This window comes from Trichosurus vulpecula, chromosome 9 (genome assembly GCF_011100635.1).
Source record: "Trichosurus vulpecula isolate mTriVul1 chromosome 9, mTriVul1.pri, whole genome shotgun sequence".
NCBI classification, from domain to species: domain Eukaryota; kingdom Metazoa; phylum Chordata; class Mammalia; order Diprotodontia; family Phalangeridae; genus Trichosurus; species Trichosurus vulpecula.
In genome coordinates, this window is record NC_050581.1 from 83519301 (window position 1) to 83533464 (window position 14164).

Here is a 14164-nt window from a genome sequence, read left to right on the forward strand (position 1 = left end):
GAGAGTCTACTGTAGATAGGCATTGAGCCACAGATTACATTCATCTCCTGGGCAAAAAGTGTCTGTATTCCCTTGAAAAGATCAGCTGCAGCAAGCTTGAAACCTATAACTATATAATATAAACACAAATATCAACTCTTTAAAACAGTAAGAGTGATTTTCCTGGTGTCCCAGGTAATCAACCAACAGTACTATAAAAGCTAAAATAAAACAAATGCACATTAACAGTATGTGCAATACATATTACACTATACAGAGCATTTCCTGAAATGGTAATGCATTGACAATATGCCTAACTACATAGAGGACATAACATATGCACCTTTCCAAAATACATGCATATCTACATTATACAGCAACAAATAGAAACAACCAAAAATATCTATTTAACAAGGTAAACCTAGCTAGCTGCAACAATAACACTATCAATAGGCCTATATAAAAATATAGCTGAATGATAAGCTTTAGCATATGTAGTTATTAAAAATTAATGTATAGGTGTGCCTATAGCATAAACATAATACAAAATATACTCAAATGAGCATAACAGCAAAAAAAATAAGGTTACTTAAATGTGCAGTAATTCATGTGTACATCAATAAACATATGCAATTACTTGCAAGACACATTTTACATGGGTAATCTCTAGTATTGTTGCCTAGATACGTGTGTAACTATATCTTCTGGTTTACTTTTAACATCATAACTTAGCCTAATGACTGGTCTGATGGGTCTAGTACTCTTGTCACTGACTAATCTCTCTGCTCCTAGACCTGGACTAGTAGGTGGTATGGGCTATCAGGATAATTATTGAGCTGAACCAAGAGGCAGCTCAAATACAAGTAGCAGTTCTGGGCAGGAATGGAGTTGACTCTGGGTTCAATTCTTCAGCCCTGTAATAACACACAGTCTCCTTCGCTGGATGCATCACTTTCAGTTCCCACATCTGGGTCAGAAAATTTTCATGTAATTGGTAGACAGTCTCTTTTTCTCAGCTTTCTCTGAGGTAAGTATCCATCAGTTCTCTCCACTTCTTAATTAGCAAGTCTGACTAATTCTCATAAAAGTAAGTAGGTTGGGGTACTCCTGATAGTGACCACTTCCATTCTCTAGGGCTATTTCATAAATGGACAAAATACCTGGTCTCTCCATAACTTTGTATGGATTAGCTTCCTATTGGTCAGCTAACTTGGGAGATCCTTGAATGCAGATGTTTCTCAACAGTGCTCTGTCTTCTTGTGGCTTACAGTCTCCTTTTAGAATTCTGGAAAGACTGCAATAAGTTTCAATCAGTGAGGACATTCTAGTGAGTATTAGAAACCTAGGCATACCAAAGCCATAGCGTCCACTCTTCTGTTGATGTTAAAGAACTTACTTAGGAAATTTCAAGTTTTACATAGGTATAGATGGTTTTTTCCACTCCAATTACCAAGGCCAAGCCCTGTCAAAGATATTTTCCCAAACGTGTCATAAAAATATTGGAAAATGATGGTAACTTGAGATCTATTGTCCAGAAGAGCATTGTAGTCCACATTCTTAATTTCTACTATCACCTCTGTAAGAGGTCCTATGAGTCCAAGCAGAACAAACCCATAAGAAATTCATGATGTCAGTGTGACTATCAATGGGGCCCAGGATTACCTCCTTCCCTGGTCCTGCTCCACTTTCCTAAAGCTAGGTCAGAGGATTTTAGCTTCTGTATGACCAATGTTGCATTTTCTTTGCTAGTATACCCAACATAAGCATGGATATGGAATCTACAACTACAACAAAAAAAACAGATCTCTTGCTCTGATGATTACCTGATGGAAGTGTTCTTATGTCAGACTTTCATGCCCACTACTCCCTCGTTCCTCCACCTTTCCCAGATGAATAAGATTATGCACTGTTACATTTCACACTTGATTGTCTCCATTCCTATATCTATACACTCCTGGTGCCATCACCAGGCTTTGCTTCTATGGCACACACTTAAGAAAGTCTGGGGCCTATTGAGGCTAAGCCCTAAGTATTATATTGACCTTTGAAGTTCAGAAGTGCCTGTCTCACATCAGGCATTGTTAACTGTTGTATCTATGTTCAAATAGTTATGATGCCATTGCTGTGAGGTTCAAGTGCCAAGCCTAGGCTTGATCTCCACAGCACAATTTTACCTGCATTCTCAGGATCCTCTCCACCTATCTGTATCAGTCTCTGCATATATCATTCCACCTTGTGGAAGAATTCGACAGGTTTTTCTCCTTAGTAAAGCACAGCATTAGAAACAAAATTATCGCATGCTTCTTCTGATCTGCCTTCTTTATACCTCTCAAATATGGTATGTATATATTTATGTATACATATAATTTTTATATATGTATGTATGTATATATGTATGTAGAGTATATATGGTATATGGTATATACTTTCAAGGTAGGTGACATCTGGTTGTGCCTTACTTACTTACTTAAAACTACAGTTGACTCCCTTAGTCTCTCTGTCAGTTTCATCACTTTGTATGCTTTGGGGACCTTCCAATGCCCCAGGCCCACTTTTTCCTACCTAAACTAAGTTTTCCAGTGGTGTTGTCCTGGGGAGTCATATTCATATCCAGAGAAAATGCCAAATTTTGAGCCCATTTTATCTATCTACCACACTATGGACTAAACCTTACTTATAGATGAAGTGTAATTCTTGGATTTAATTGTGTTATTCAATTTCTTTCTAGGAATTCCTCCTTTGGTTTGAAGAGCTCCTACTTCTTTAAGCAATTCATCTTCAGAGGGTAGAATAATATAACGTTACCAATAATACCTCTCTACCATAAATTTCTTAGGCATATTTCCATGATCAATATTCTCAGAATGAACTAGAAAAATTTCCTGAGTTGTCTCATCTGCCTTAACATTAGTGGCCTTAATTGTACACTTTTAATCTTTTCATTTTTTTCTGTGCAATATCCTTAAGATACCTTTTTTTTCTTAAGGGTCTTTTCCTAATAGTAGGAGGCCTTTGTGCTTTTCAACTGAAAAAGCAAGATAGTACTATCCAAGTACCTTAGGTCCTATATTTTCTAGCAGTTGCTTTATGTGTGACATTAAAAAACATTAATGCGATTAATAAATGTACTCTATTCCAGCAATGATAGTCTGTTAGATTAATATACCATGCTTAAGCAATGCAATAGCACAGCAAAATACATGAATTCAAATTATGAACATAGTAACGGTGACTTTTGTTATCACATGACAATCAAATTCAGACTTTTAAGAAATACTTTATATCAATACATTCAGCAATTGCATAATGATATTTTCATGCTAACATCAAGTTAGAATGAAGCCAAGCCAGTTTGGATAAGCTTGTTAAACCTCAAAAAGAACCTAATAAAATAAAAATAAAAGTTACATTTAAAAAAAATCCAGGGTACCAACTGGAAGAAACAAATTTTTCTGTGCCTCTAAAGAAAATCTGCTTCTTGTGAAAAGAAAAATAATGCAAACAAAATGGCTTTTCCCAGAATGGGAGGACAAAATCCCCTTCTGAAATGAAATTGACCACAGCAAAAATATCTGAAACTTTTTTTCTAGATCAAAGAAATTTCCTGCCATTTAGATTTGAGTACAAAAGGCTAGGTGAGGAATGGAGGCATAAGAGGTGTCCCTGGGATTTACCAGAATAAATATATACATACATGCATGCATACATAAATAAATATATATATATATATATGTGTGTGTGTGTGTGTGTATGTGTATATGTATAAATATATATATATAAATATAAATATATGTATATATATATGTATATACTCACACAATCAGTCTGAAGAGAAAAATCTTTCCTTCAAAGTAGCTAGCAAAAAACTGCCAGCATACAAACTTAAATTGTAAACCCCTGCTGTTTATAGAAAAAAAAATCTAGTTTAAACTCATTCCAGGACAGCCAAAGTATGAACAAATCTAAGACAATGGGTTTTAAAATTAAAGGCTGGGGCTTTTAGAGTTCCTTAGTATGATAGGTTGCCCAGCCTGAGGCTATTCAGGTTAAAAACTCTACTGAAATATAGCCATTCAAAAAATAATGGGTGGCTCTGGAAGCTAAAGACTACAGAACCTCAGAATGGAAAGCATGGAAATGTTACAGATTTAAAACAAGCAAAAGGAACCTCCATACACATAATTTCTTGCAAAAATAAGTGGCCAAGAATTATTTCTATATTCTTGTTGATGAGCTCCCACATTAGTGTGTGTGTGTGTGTGTGTGTGTGTGTGTGTATGTGCACGTGCATGTGTGTGTTGCTCATCTATATTATGTGAGTTCACGTGGTACTAGTTTTCTCTGTCCACTCTTCTCCAAGGCAAATTTTGATTCCTGTTAGGAGGAGAAGTACTAAGTTGGGGTCAGAAGCTGGCCACTATTCCATTCTGCTTAGATTGATGGAGTTCCCCTAAAATTACATCTATTTGCTCCCCTCCCCAAATATTGTTAATCTAAGGGAAACAATATTTAGGTTCAACCTAAGCTCTTCATAACTTTCCCATAACAGAGAAGGAATGTCCCTGGCTATATATTCAAGGCTTGACTCTCTCTCATCAAATACCATTTGTACAATTAACACATGTAGTAAATGGCAAGTAAACCCATTTATCCAATAGCAAATGCAAATAGAAATAAAATTTCTAATAGCAAATAGAAATCAAAGAAGACATAAAAATGAGAATATACTAAAAAAATGCATACAATAAATGAGCGTTCATGCTGGAATCAAGATATCTCAGTTCAAGCAAGAGGACTGTCTAGTCCTAGCTCTCACTCAAAGAGGAATGCTCTGAAATCTTTAATATAGTATGCTGGAGATAGAGACATGATCAAGACAATGGCACCTTTACATGTCAGCTTCTTCCCAGAGTCTTCCTGACTTTAAGTCAATTTGCTGCCTGTGCCAACTCAACTGAACGCTTGGTGTAGCCAGAATGGCCTTTGTTTTCTTTGAATGACTCAGCTTACCTCATTGAGCCTCTGGACACTGTGGCTTGCTCTTCCGGGGCAGGAAGCCCAAAGAGCATTCCAGGAAGCAGACAACTTCCTGTGTGATGAGTCATGGGGCTGGCTGAGGGGAGGTGTTAACGGCTACGCTAGGGGGAGGGGCCAAGTCAAGAACCAATCGGCCCTGGTCGTTCAGGCGGTGCTTGATGATGTCAAAAACTCTATAAGAGGGGAGAGGACAGCTTGAAGATCCTCTTTTCCTTTTCCGGTTGGAGCCAGAGACAGTTACAGCGACAGTTACAGCGACAGTTACAGCGACAGTTACAGCTACAGTTACAGCCACAGCCACAGCTGAAGCAGGAGCTGCCAGTAGCAGAGCTGACCTACGGGAGGAAGCTGAACAAAGACTTCAGGCCAGTGGGTAATCTTATTACCATAGAGGGGGAAGCATGATTTTGCTTTACGCAATCATGCTTCTCTGTAGCCTCCTGGTTACTCTTTCAAGGCGTACTTATTGGGCCTGGAAGCTTTTGATCAATATATCAAAATGGGGTTGCTGGTTCATGGGTTGGTTACTGTGGAGCCTAAATAAATGTTTTGATTCTTCTGCCTTCTACTTTGAGAGTTTCTTATATCCGGCGGTTCCGAACGTTTCAGACATGTTTATGATCCTCTTTGAGATTATAAACTCTGCCTTCCTAATACATTTGGCGACGAGGATGGGATCGCTAGGTATAAGATCTCTATTTAGAAGCAGAACAATTCCAGAGGAAGAGATGAATATCCCAGGATGGGAGGATCCATTTTATTCCTCCCTAGCAAAAGAATTGGCTAAAAAAGCTGGACCCTGTGAAAACTGGGAACCAAGGCTACGGAGAGGAGATCCTAGGGATTTGGAAAAGTGTTTACGAGAAGTTGGGATTCAGTCAGGGGCATCACTATCTAGGCAAAGCTGGATAGTGTTATCAGCCTACCGGCTAGTATACGAAAGATTGAGATTAAGTGAAAGACATGGGGGCACTCCTACCCCACAGGAAGAAGGGGAATCTCAGATAGCAGGAGACCAAACTGACTCAAATGAGAACTTTTCTATTAATGTGGCTAAGAGCAACAGGAGACCAAAAAAGCCCAGAGTGCATTTCAACCCAGCCCAGAAAGAGCCTGACTGCCTGCTTCGTCCTAGCCATGGTGGCAGAGGAAGTGAGTGGGGGGAAAATGAGACAATGTTAGGGGCTGAGGCACAAAACACTACTGGGGTTCAGGATGTCCCTCACACAGATAATAGGAGATGGTTAAATGATCAGACAAGGGCTCGACCCATACAAAGGAGGAAGACAGAAACCCGAGGTGAAGATTCAGTTACAAGGGAAATTCAGGAAGATTTCTCACCGCAAGAGGTCACAGATATTTTGAGTAGATTCAGCCAAAGAATAGGAGAACCATTGATATCTTGGATGGTAAGACTCAGTGATCAAGGGGCCAGTGGAATATCAGTAGATGGGACAGACTGCATGAGATTCATAGGTATCAGCCATGATCCTCTAGTTCAACAAGCTTTTAGGGAACATCATCAGCAAGGAGATGGTGATAGCAGGACTACTCTGTTGGCATTAGCCGCTGTGGGATGCAATAAGAGATATGCTACTGATTCTATGTGGCCCACTGAGCACAGACCCTGGTATTCACTTAGAGATTGTATCATGAGACTAAAGGAGGAGGTAATGAAGACTGCCATTATGATAGGAACTGCAGACAAATATTACAATGATCCAATGGGACTGCCTCATAGGAATTTAATAATTAGGACAGCTCCCCCTGCTTATAAACAACTAATTTTGAATTTATTACTTGGAGAAGTAGGGAGCCGTCTTACAACAGTGATAAATAAGATTTTACAGTTACATGACTTAGGTGACTGGGGAAGGGATAGATCTCCTCGAGAGAGAAGGGTGAATAACCAGCAAACTTGGCGCCAAAGGAGAGTAACAAGGAAAGAAATGTTTACTGCTCTATTGAGAGCAGGGGTAGGTTTTGAAATGATAGATGGAATTCCAACCAATGAATTATATAGAATGTATAGAGATAAAGGACTTGATAACAGGAGAAATAGGGAAATAAGAACTGCTCCTGCAAGCCCACAAGCCACTCAGAGTGAAGGTGACCTTGTGTGATTAACAGATGAAAACTTGTACATTTGGGGAAAGGCTGGGAGGACAATCCTAGTCTCTGTCTAGGATGGGATCCTCTTAGTTTAATTTTCCCATTGTGTTTCCTTGTACATCTGGGGAAAGGCTGAGAGGACAATCTTAGTCTCTATCTAGGGTGGGATCCTCTTGGCTTCCTCATTATGTTCCTTTTGAAAAGAAACATTTCCCACCTGAGTTTGGCTCTGATGTTGGATCTTTGCATAACTGAAATCTCAACCAAACTTGAGATGATTTTATTTGAAGAATTATAGTCCATACTTGTCTATTCTTTTTGTCCTTTGTTTTGGCTAACCTTGTTGCTAGTTTTGTTTCCTTCAGGCTTAAGCACCCTGCACTTTCCGGTGACTGCCTAAGCATGTAGCATTCTTGGAATTCCTGCCAGCTCGTTAAAGAAATGACCTCTGGAATGGGACTTTTTGGGGGCAGGGCCATCTCTACATCCAATTTCAGCATGAAGAAGCTATGGAAAATGAGACCTTCACCCCTCACCCCAAGATTTTGAGCCCCAATCGTTCAAGGGGGGGTGGAAATGATGATAGTGTTCTGTTTACTTATTTTGTGTTATCCTTGCTGTGTTGTTTTATTGTTATGATATTATTGATCCTATGTAATGGATACAAGGATTTAGGGGTGGACATTTGAATTATTAATAATTATTTTGGGGATAATTGATTGAAGAGATTATCTTGCTGGGACCTAGGGGTGGATCACATTTGAATCGTAAACCAATATTTAGGAATGTCACCAAATGATATGTTTTGCTTTATAATGAATGATATGTTTTAGTTTCCTTTGTAATTGGATCACAATGTATGTTCTAGGATACATGGCTGATTAGATTATGTATCCTATAACAAGGGGTGGAGTGTAGCCAGAATGGCCTTTGTTTTCTTTGAATGACTCAGCTTACCTCATTGAGCCTCTGGACACTGTGGCTTGCTCTTCCGGGGCAGGAAGCCCAAAGAGCATTCCAGGAAGCAGACAACTTCCTGTGTGATGAGTCATGGGGCTGGCTGAGGGGAGGTGTTAACGGCTACGCTAGGGGGAGGGGCCAAGTCAAGAACCAATCGGCCCTGGTCGTTCAGGCGGTGCTTGATGATGTCAAAAACTCTATAAGAGGGGAGAGGACAGCTTGAAGATCCTCTTTTCCTTTTCCGGTTGGAGCCAGAGACAGTTACAGCGACAGTTACAGCGACAGTTACAGCGACAGTTACAGCTACAGTTACAGCCACAGCCACAGCTGAAGCAGGAGCTGCCAGTAGCAGAGCTGACCTACGGGAGGAAGCTGAACAAAGACTTCAGGCCAGTGGGTAATCTTATTACCATAGAGGGGGAAGCATGATTTTGCTTTACGCAATCATGCTTCTCTGTAGCCTCCTGGTTACTCTTTCAAGGCGTACTTATTGGGCCTGGAAGCTTTTGATCAATATATCAAAATGGGGTTGCTGGTTCATGGGTTGGTTACTGTGGAGCCTAAATAAATGTTTTGATTCTTCTGCCTTCTACTTTGAGAGTTTCTTATATCCGGCGGTTCCGAACGTTTCAGACATGTTTATGATCCTCTTTGAGATTATAAACTCTGCCTTCCTAATACACTTGGTCAGCCTGTTTCTGAAAGTACATGGTAGTATGGAATGTAGGGGTCTGACTCTACATTCATACATAGGTGTCCTGTGACTATGTCCTGTTTTCTGACTATATAAATAGGTCTTTTGTATGACTTCTGAGCCATAACTGGGAGTGTATACAAAAAGCTCTAACAGAAAAAAACTCATTCACTTTTCTTCCTGCTTGCCTTGAGGCCTCAGGATGACTTTCTGAGTTTTAGAGGGTTTATGGGAGGGAGGTGCCCTTCCTCCTTTAACAAGCCAGCCAGTGAGTATATGGCTTCCCAGAGAAACTCTTGTTTCATATGGGGTCACCTCTTGCTTGTGTCTTCTTTTCCTTTGCTCCATATCTTTGTGAGATGATGAAAGGCTGAAGAGTCACCAGAGGTCCAGGAACTGGGGTTCATACCAGAGTATGCTGGTTGTCCAGCCCAGTGAGGGATGCAGCCTGGGACAGAAGACACTGTGTTCTGGAAGCAAGGAAAAGACTTTGTCTATCAGCAATGCTGCAATTTGAAGTGAACTTGGTGGGATAAATGCTTTGCAGTGACCACTTCAAATTTGAGCTCACACTTCCCAAGATCCCAGGGGCTATCTTGGCATGTTTGTTCATTTTCTCAGTGAATATTCTTAATTGGTGTTGATTGTTTATGGATTGATATTAAGGAGGTGTTAGACAGGCACTGAGTATCAGTATCAATGATATAGAGGACAAGTAACTGGTGATTGGTATTGGGGACACATGGAAGTGATGATGCAATCCAGTACCATTAGAGAAAACTCCAAACCCCTTAAGGTTACCCTTAAGTAGTTATAGTTTTGCTCTGTTTCTATAGTTATAGTTTTGCTCTGTTTACCCCGTAATTCAATTCAATATTCCATTTGATATTTAGATACTATGCCATTTGGTGCATATATACATTAAGTATTTATATTATTTAACTGTTTAGGTTTAAACATAATGTAATTTCTCTATTTATCTCATTGAACCATGTCTCTTTTTATTGTGGCTTAGTCTGGGATTAAGATCGCTAACCCTTGCTTTTTTTGAGTCTGCATGAAGCACATTAAGTTCTGCTGGGGCTCCTCATTTTAAGTGTGTTTCTGAGAAGTGACTCTGGGAAAAGGTTAACATGTAAAGGAGCTGGTTGTCTTAGATCATGTCTCTCTTTATCTTCAGCATACTATACTAGCTATTTTACGGCATTTCTCTTTGGGTGAGATCTAGAACTAGAGAGTCCTCTTGATTGAACTGAGATATCTCAATCCCAGCATGAGAACTTATATTGTTGGACTGATAATGTTGCTGGATTCTAATTTCTAATCATCCTGCTATCCTCTTCCATTTTAATGATGAGTTCATTCCATTCCTCATGGTAGAGCAGATAGAGAGTTGGGCTTGAAGTAAAAAAAAAGCCTGGGCATAAGACCTGCCTCTGACTTTTACTGGTTGCATGAACCTAACCTTTCACTTAACCTCCTAGTGAAGGAACTGGGATTTATTGATTCATTGAATTAATTAATTCATTGATTGATTTATTCTTTGCTTTTCACCACTGGAGTCACATCACCATGCTCATCCATGATAGGGGTGACTATGGCACAGAATTATCCCTGGTGTTTCTAGTTTATTAGATAAGGGAAATGACCTGGAAAAGGAGCCTGTCAGGTTCAAGCAAGCATGATTTTTTGGATACTCATCAGGAAAGATCATGATGGCAGCAAGTGGAGAATAATGCTTCAATGACCCTTTAATAAGGCACAAAGAGTACAGATGTAAATGGCACAGAGAGTACAGAGGCAGCCAGAATGTCCAGTACAGAGGCAGGATGGTATGGTAGAGGGAGTTGGGCAATATGGAGAAAAGAAGTTTGAGGTACCATTTTTATAAAGTTTTGGTAGTGGGAGATGGACTCTTAGTTCATTAACATATCAAGGTTACCCCAAAGTTATCAACACCACCTTAGAGTTAATTCATTTGCATAAGATATTGCTGGTTTTACTGTGTATGTCTGGAGCTTATCTGCAGCTTACAGATCAAGGGAGGTTAGCAGAACTGAGGAGCTGTTACATTAGGGCCTATATGTCTTCCTCTAATTTAACACATAGCCTCAGAATGTGGCCTCAGTTAATTTATGAGGTAGTTGCCAGAGGTGCCTACACTCCCCTAATTTATGAGATAGTTTGCAAGTAACTGTTATTCTCTCTTAATTTATGAGACAGCTTGTAAGTGACGTCTATGTTGTCCTTTTGTGATCTTACTTCCTACTATTACTTACTTCCCACTACCTTATACTAGATATAGTTAGTATACTAACTGGGGGACTGATGGTAGTCAGGCTGACCAGAACAAGATACAATTTCAATACAGGAACTCTCTAAGACTATGGATTTTAGAGAAAGTGCCATTCTGCATTGTTGAGGGATTTCCCTTACTCTGCAATACCCTCCACCAATAAAATCAGTCACTGTCCCTATCCTTCATCCCATTTACATTTAGTTATGATTTCTAATTGTGTGCTTGCTTCATGCCTCTTTTTGCTCCCATTTCCCACTTTACAAAGAAGGTGGTAAAAGAGAAAGTGATTAACACTAGTACTCTATAATTGAAGTAAGTAATTTGCTGTTGCTCCCCAGCTCCTCCTCTTTTCGCCTTACCCAACTATGATTACTACTTCTTATCCTTTCTTTCTGTCCTTTTAATTCCACCCCACCTGCCATGCTACATGCTCCAAAGTTGAGATTTGTTTTGTTTGTGTCCATTTCATTCATGAACCTCCCTCTTAAACCCTTTACACTTCTCTTCTTCCTATCCCTGCCTGTTTCCCCGTCGAGTTTCAATACCCAACTCTGTGTATGTGTGTGTATATGTATGTGCAAACATTGTCAAAACTAAAAAAGAGTGAAATTTTTGTGACCTCTGCTTCTCCTAGTCCTTCCTCCAGGTTTGTATATCTTCTTGTGCACCCCAATTATGCGAAGCAGTGAATTTTACCTGCTTTTTTCTAATTTTGTCCCTAGTCTTTTCAAACTCTTCTTTCTTTTCTCACTTAAGACTATAAAAAGAGAAAAATGAATTTATCACCAGGCACCTTGTTTTTCTTATTTAACTCCTTTTGTGACCCATGAAGACATTAGGGTCCTAAAGGGACACATATCTTCTCTCCCTGTTATAAGATAAGCACTTCATCATCGTTCAACCTCTTGCAATTTCCCACATTTATTTAGCTTTCTAGGTTTCTCTTGACTCCTGTGTTTGCATTTCAAAGTCTGAATGCAGTTCTTATATTTTCATCAGGAATGCTTGAAATACTTGGGTAGTATTTTCTACCTTCTCTTCTAACCTACTTATTTCCCTCCCGATTCTTTACTTTAGGTTTCTATTTTTATTTAAAATTTCACTTCTTAAACTTTTGCTTCATTTCTTCCAGGTTCTCCTGTAGACCTTCCCCCTGTTCTCCCATCTGAGGTTCTTTTACAGTTGTTATGGAGTTATTCTCTTCCTCTGGGTATACCTTGTGTGTGTTTCATGATCTGTAATATTTCTTCATAGCATCTGGTATCTTCTGTTTACTCTGTTTCCAGCCTTCATTCAAGACAACTAGGTGATACAGTAGATAGAGTGCCAGGCCTGGAGTCAGAAAAACTCATGTTCCTGAGTTCAAATTTGGTGTTAGACACTTACTAGGTGTGTGACTTTTTATCCTATCTAAAAATACTATTTGTTAACTGGGATGACTTTCTGGGAGGGGAAGAAAGGGGAATACTTGGGATAACTATGATGAGATAAGAAACAGAAGAAATCAACAATAACTTATTTAAAAAGAAAATAAAATAACGGGATTGCACTAGATGGCCTCAGAGGGCTCTTCTAATTGTAAATCTTTGATTTCATGATCTTGCCTTTTTTCATTGTTACTCATTTTTCTTTTTGTGTTCATTAGTTTCTTTTTTGGGGTATTTTTTGGAGGTGGGAAGCCAGGGCAATTGGCGTTAAGTGACCTGCCCAAGGCCACACAGCTAGTAAGTGTATCAAGTGTCTGAGGCTGGATTTGAACTCAGGTCCTCCTGACTCCAGGGCCAGTGCTCTTCTCACTTCTTTTTTTGTGAACTAAGTTTTTACTTTTATTTTCCTCTTTGGCCCTTTGGTCCTTCTGCCTTTCCTTTGTACTCCCAGTTGCTTTTCTCTTTTTTCCCTCTATGCTTTTTAGATCTACCTCTTTCTATTGTTACACAGACACCCAAGGCTGGACATACTCATCTTTCTTGATTTGAGGGACTCCATTTACGTTCCTCCCTGTGTAGAGATAGAGAACTGGCCCCAAAATGATGTCTAATATCCCTGCCTCAGGCAGGAAAGCTCCTTCCCTCTAGCCCTCAGTCTGTGTTGCCCACATCTTCTACCCTCTGCTTCCTCCATGTTCTTTCAGGATGGCTGGGAAGAATTAAGATCTATCACCTTTTCTAGGATGAAGAGAGGGTTTGGACTGACTCTCTTCTTTGGGAGGATGGCAGGGTTGATGAATCAGACCATGAAACCCAGGACTGTAAGTGCTTGTGCTGCCTGCTACCTGGCATATAGAATGGGGAGGGAGAATGCAAAGAAGGAGCTTGAAGGATTTATGCTTTCCAATGTTATTTTATGAGGTTTTTTTTTTTAGCTTATATAGTTTTTCTGACTTCTTATCTTGTGGATTCAGCTTTAGTAACTGTATATCTGATTCATGATTCCTTTTTATCTGGGGTGTTTAGAGAAGTTTGTAGGAAGCAACTATTCCTCCATTATCCTAATCACATGGTCCCATATTCTGTGATACATATTATATTTATTATGGTTATATATTACATATATAATTAATTCCCATATTATATGTTTATTTGTATATATTTATATACATATATGTGAATACATTTTATAAGTTTTATAAGGCAAAATATAAACTAGCTGCTTGTTTAAGTTGAGCCTAATCTAGTGTTTTGCCTTAGAGGGGTCGTCACAATCTAGGTGTGCAAATCCACAGACTTTAATAGAGATCAAATTAATTGGTTAGATAAATGACCAGAGAAAAGGCAACTTCTAGTGAGCCCATTTTTTTCGTATAAATAATGTTGATTTCACAGATGTTAGAAAATTAACTTTTATCAATAAGTGAAATATTCCCACTCAAATTCTGATTATATTATTCATTTGATCAGGAAATATTTTTCATGATCAAAGGGAATCTGAATTCAAATATGGTGTTTTTTAAATGATCAAAAATTCTAAACTATTATTATGTAGTATGCAATACCTTCACAAAATCCTACTATGATACCTCATACTGTGGAGATGACCATGGACAAGTCACTTAACCTCTCAGTGTCATGGGCAGCTATCTGGAT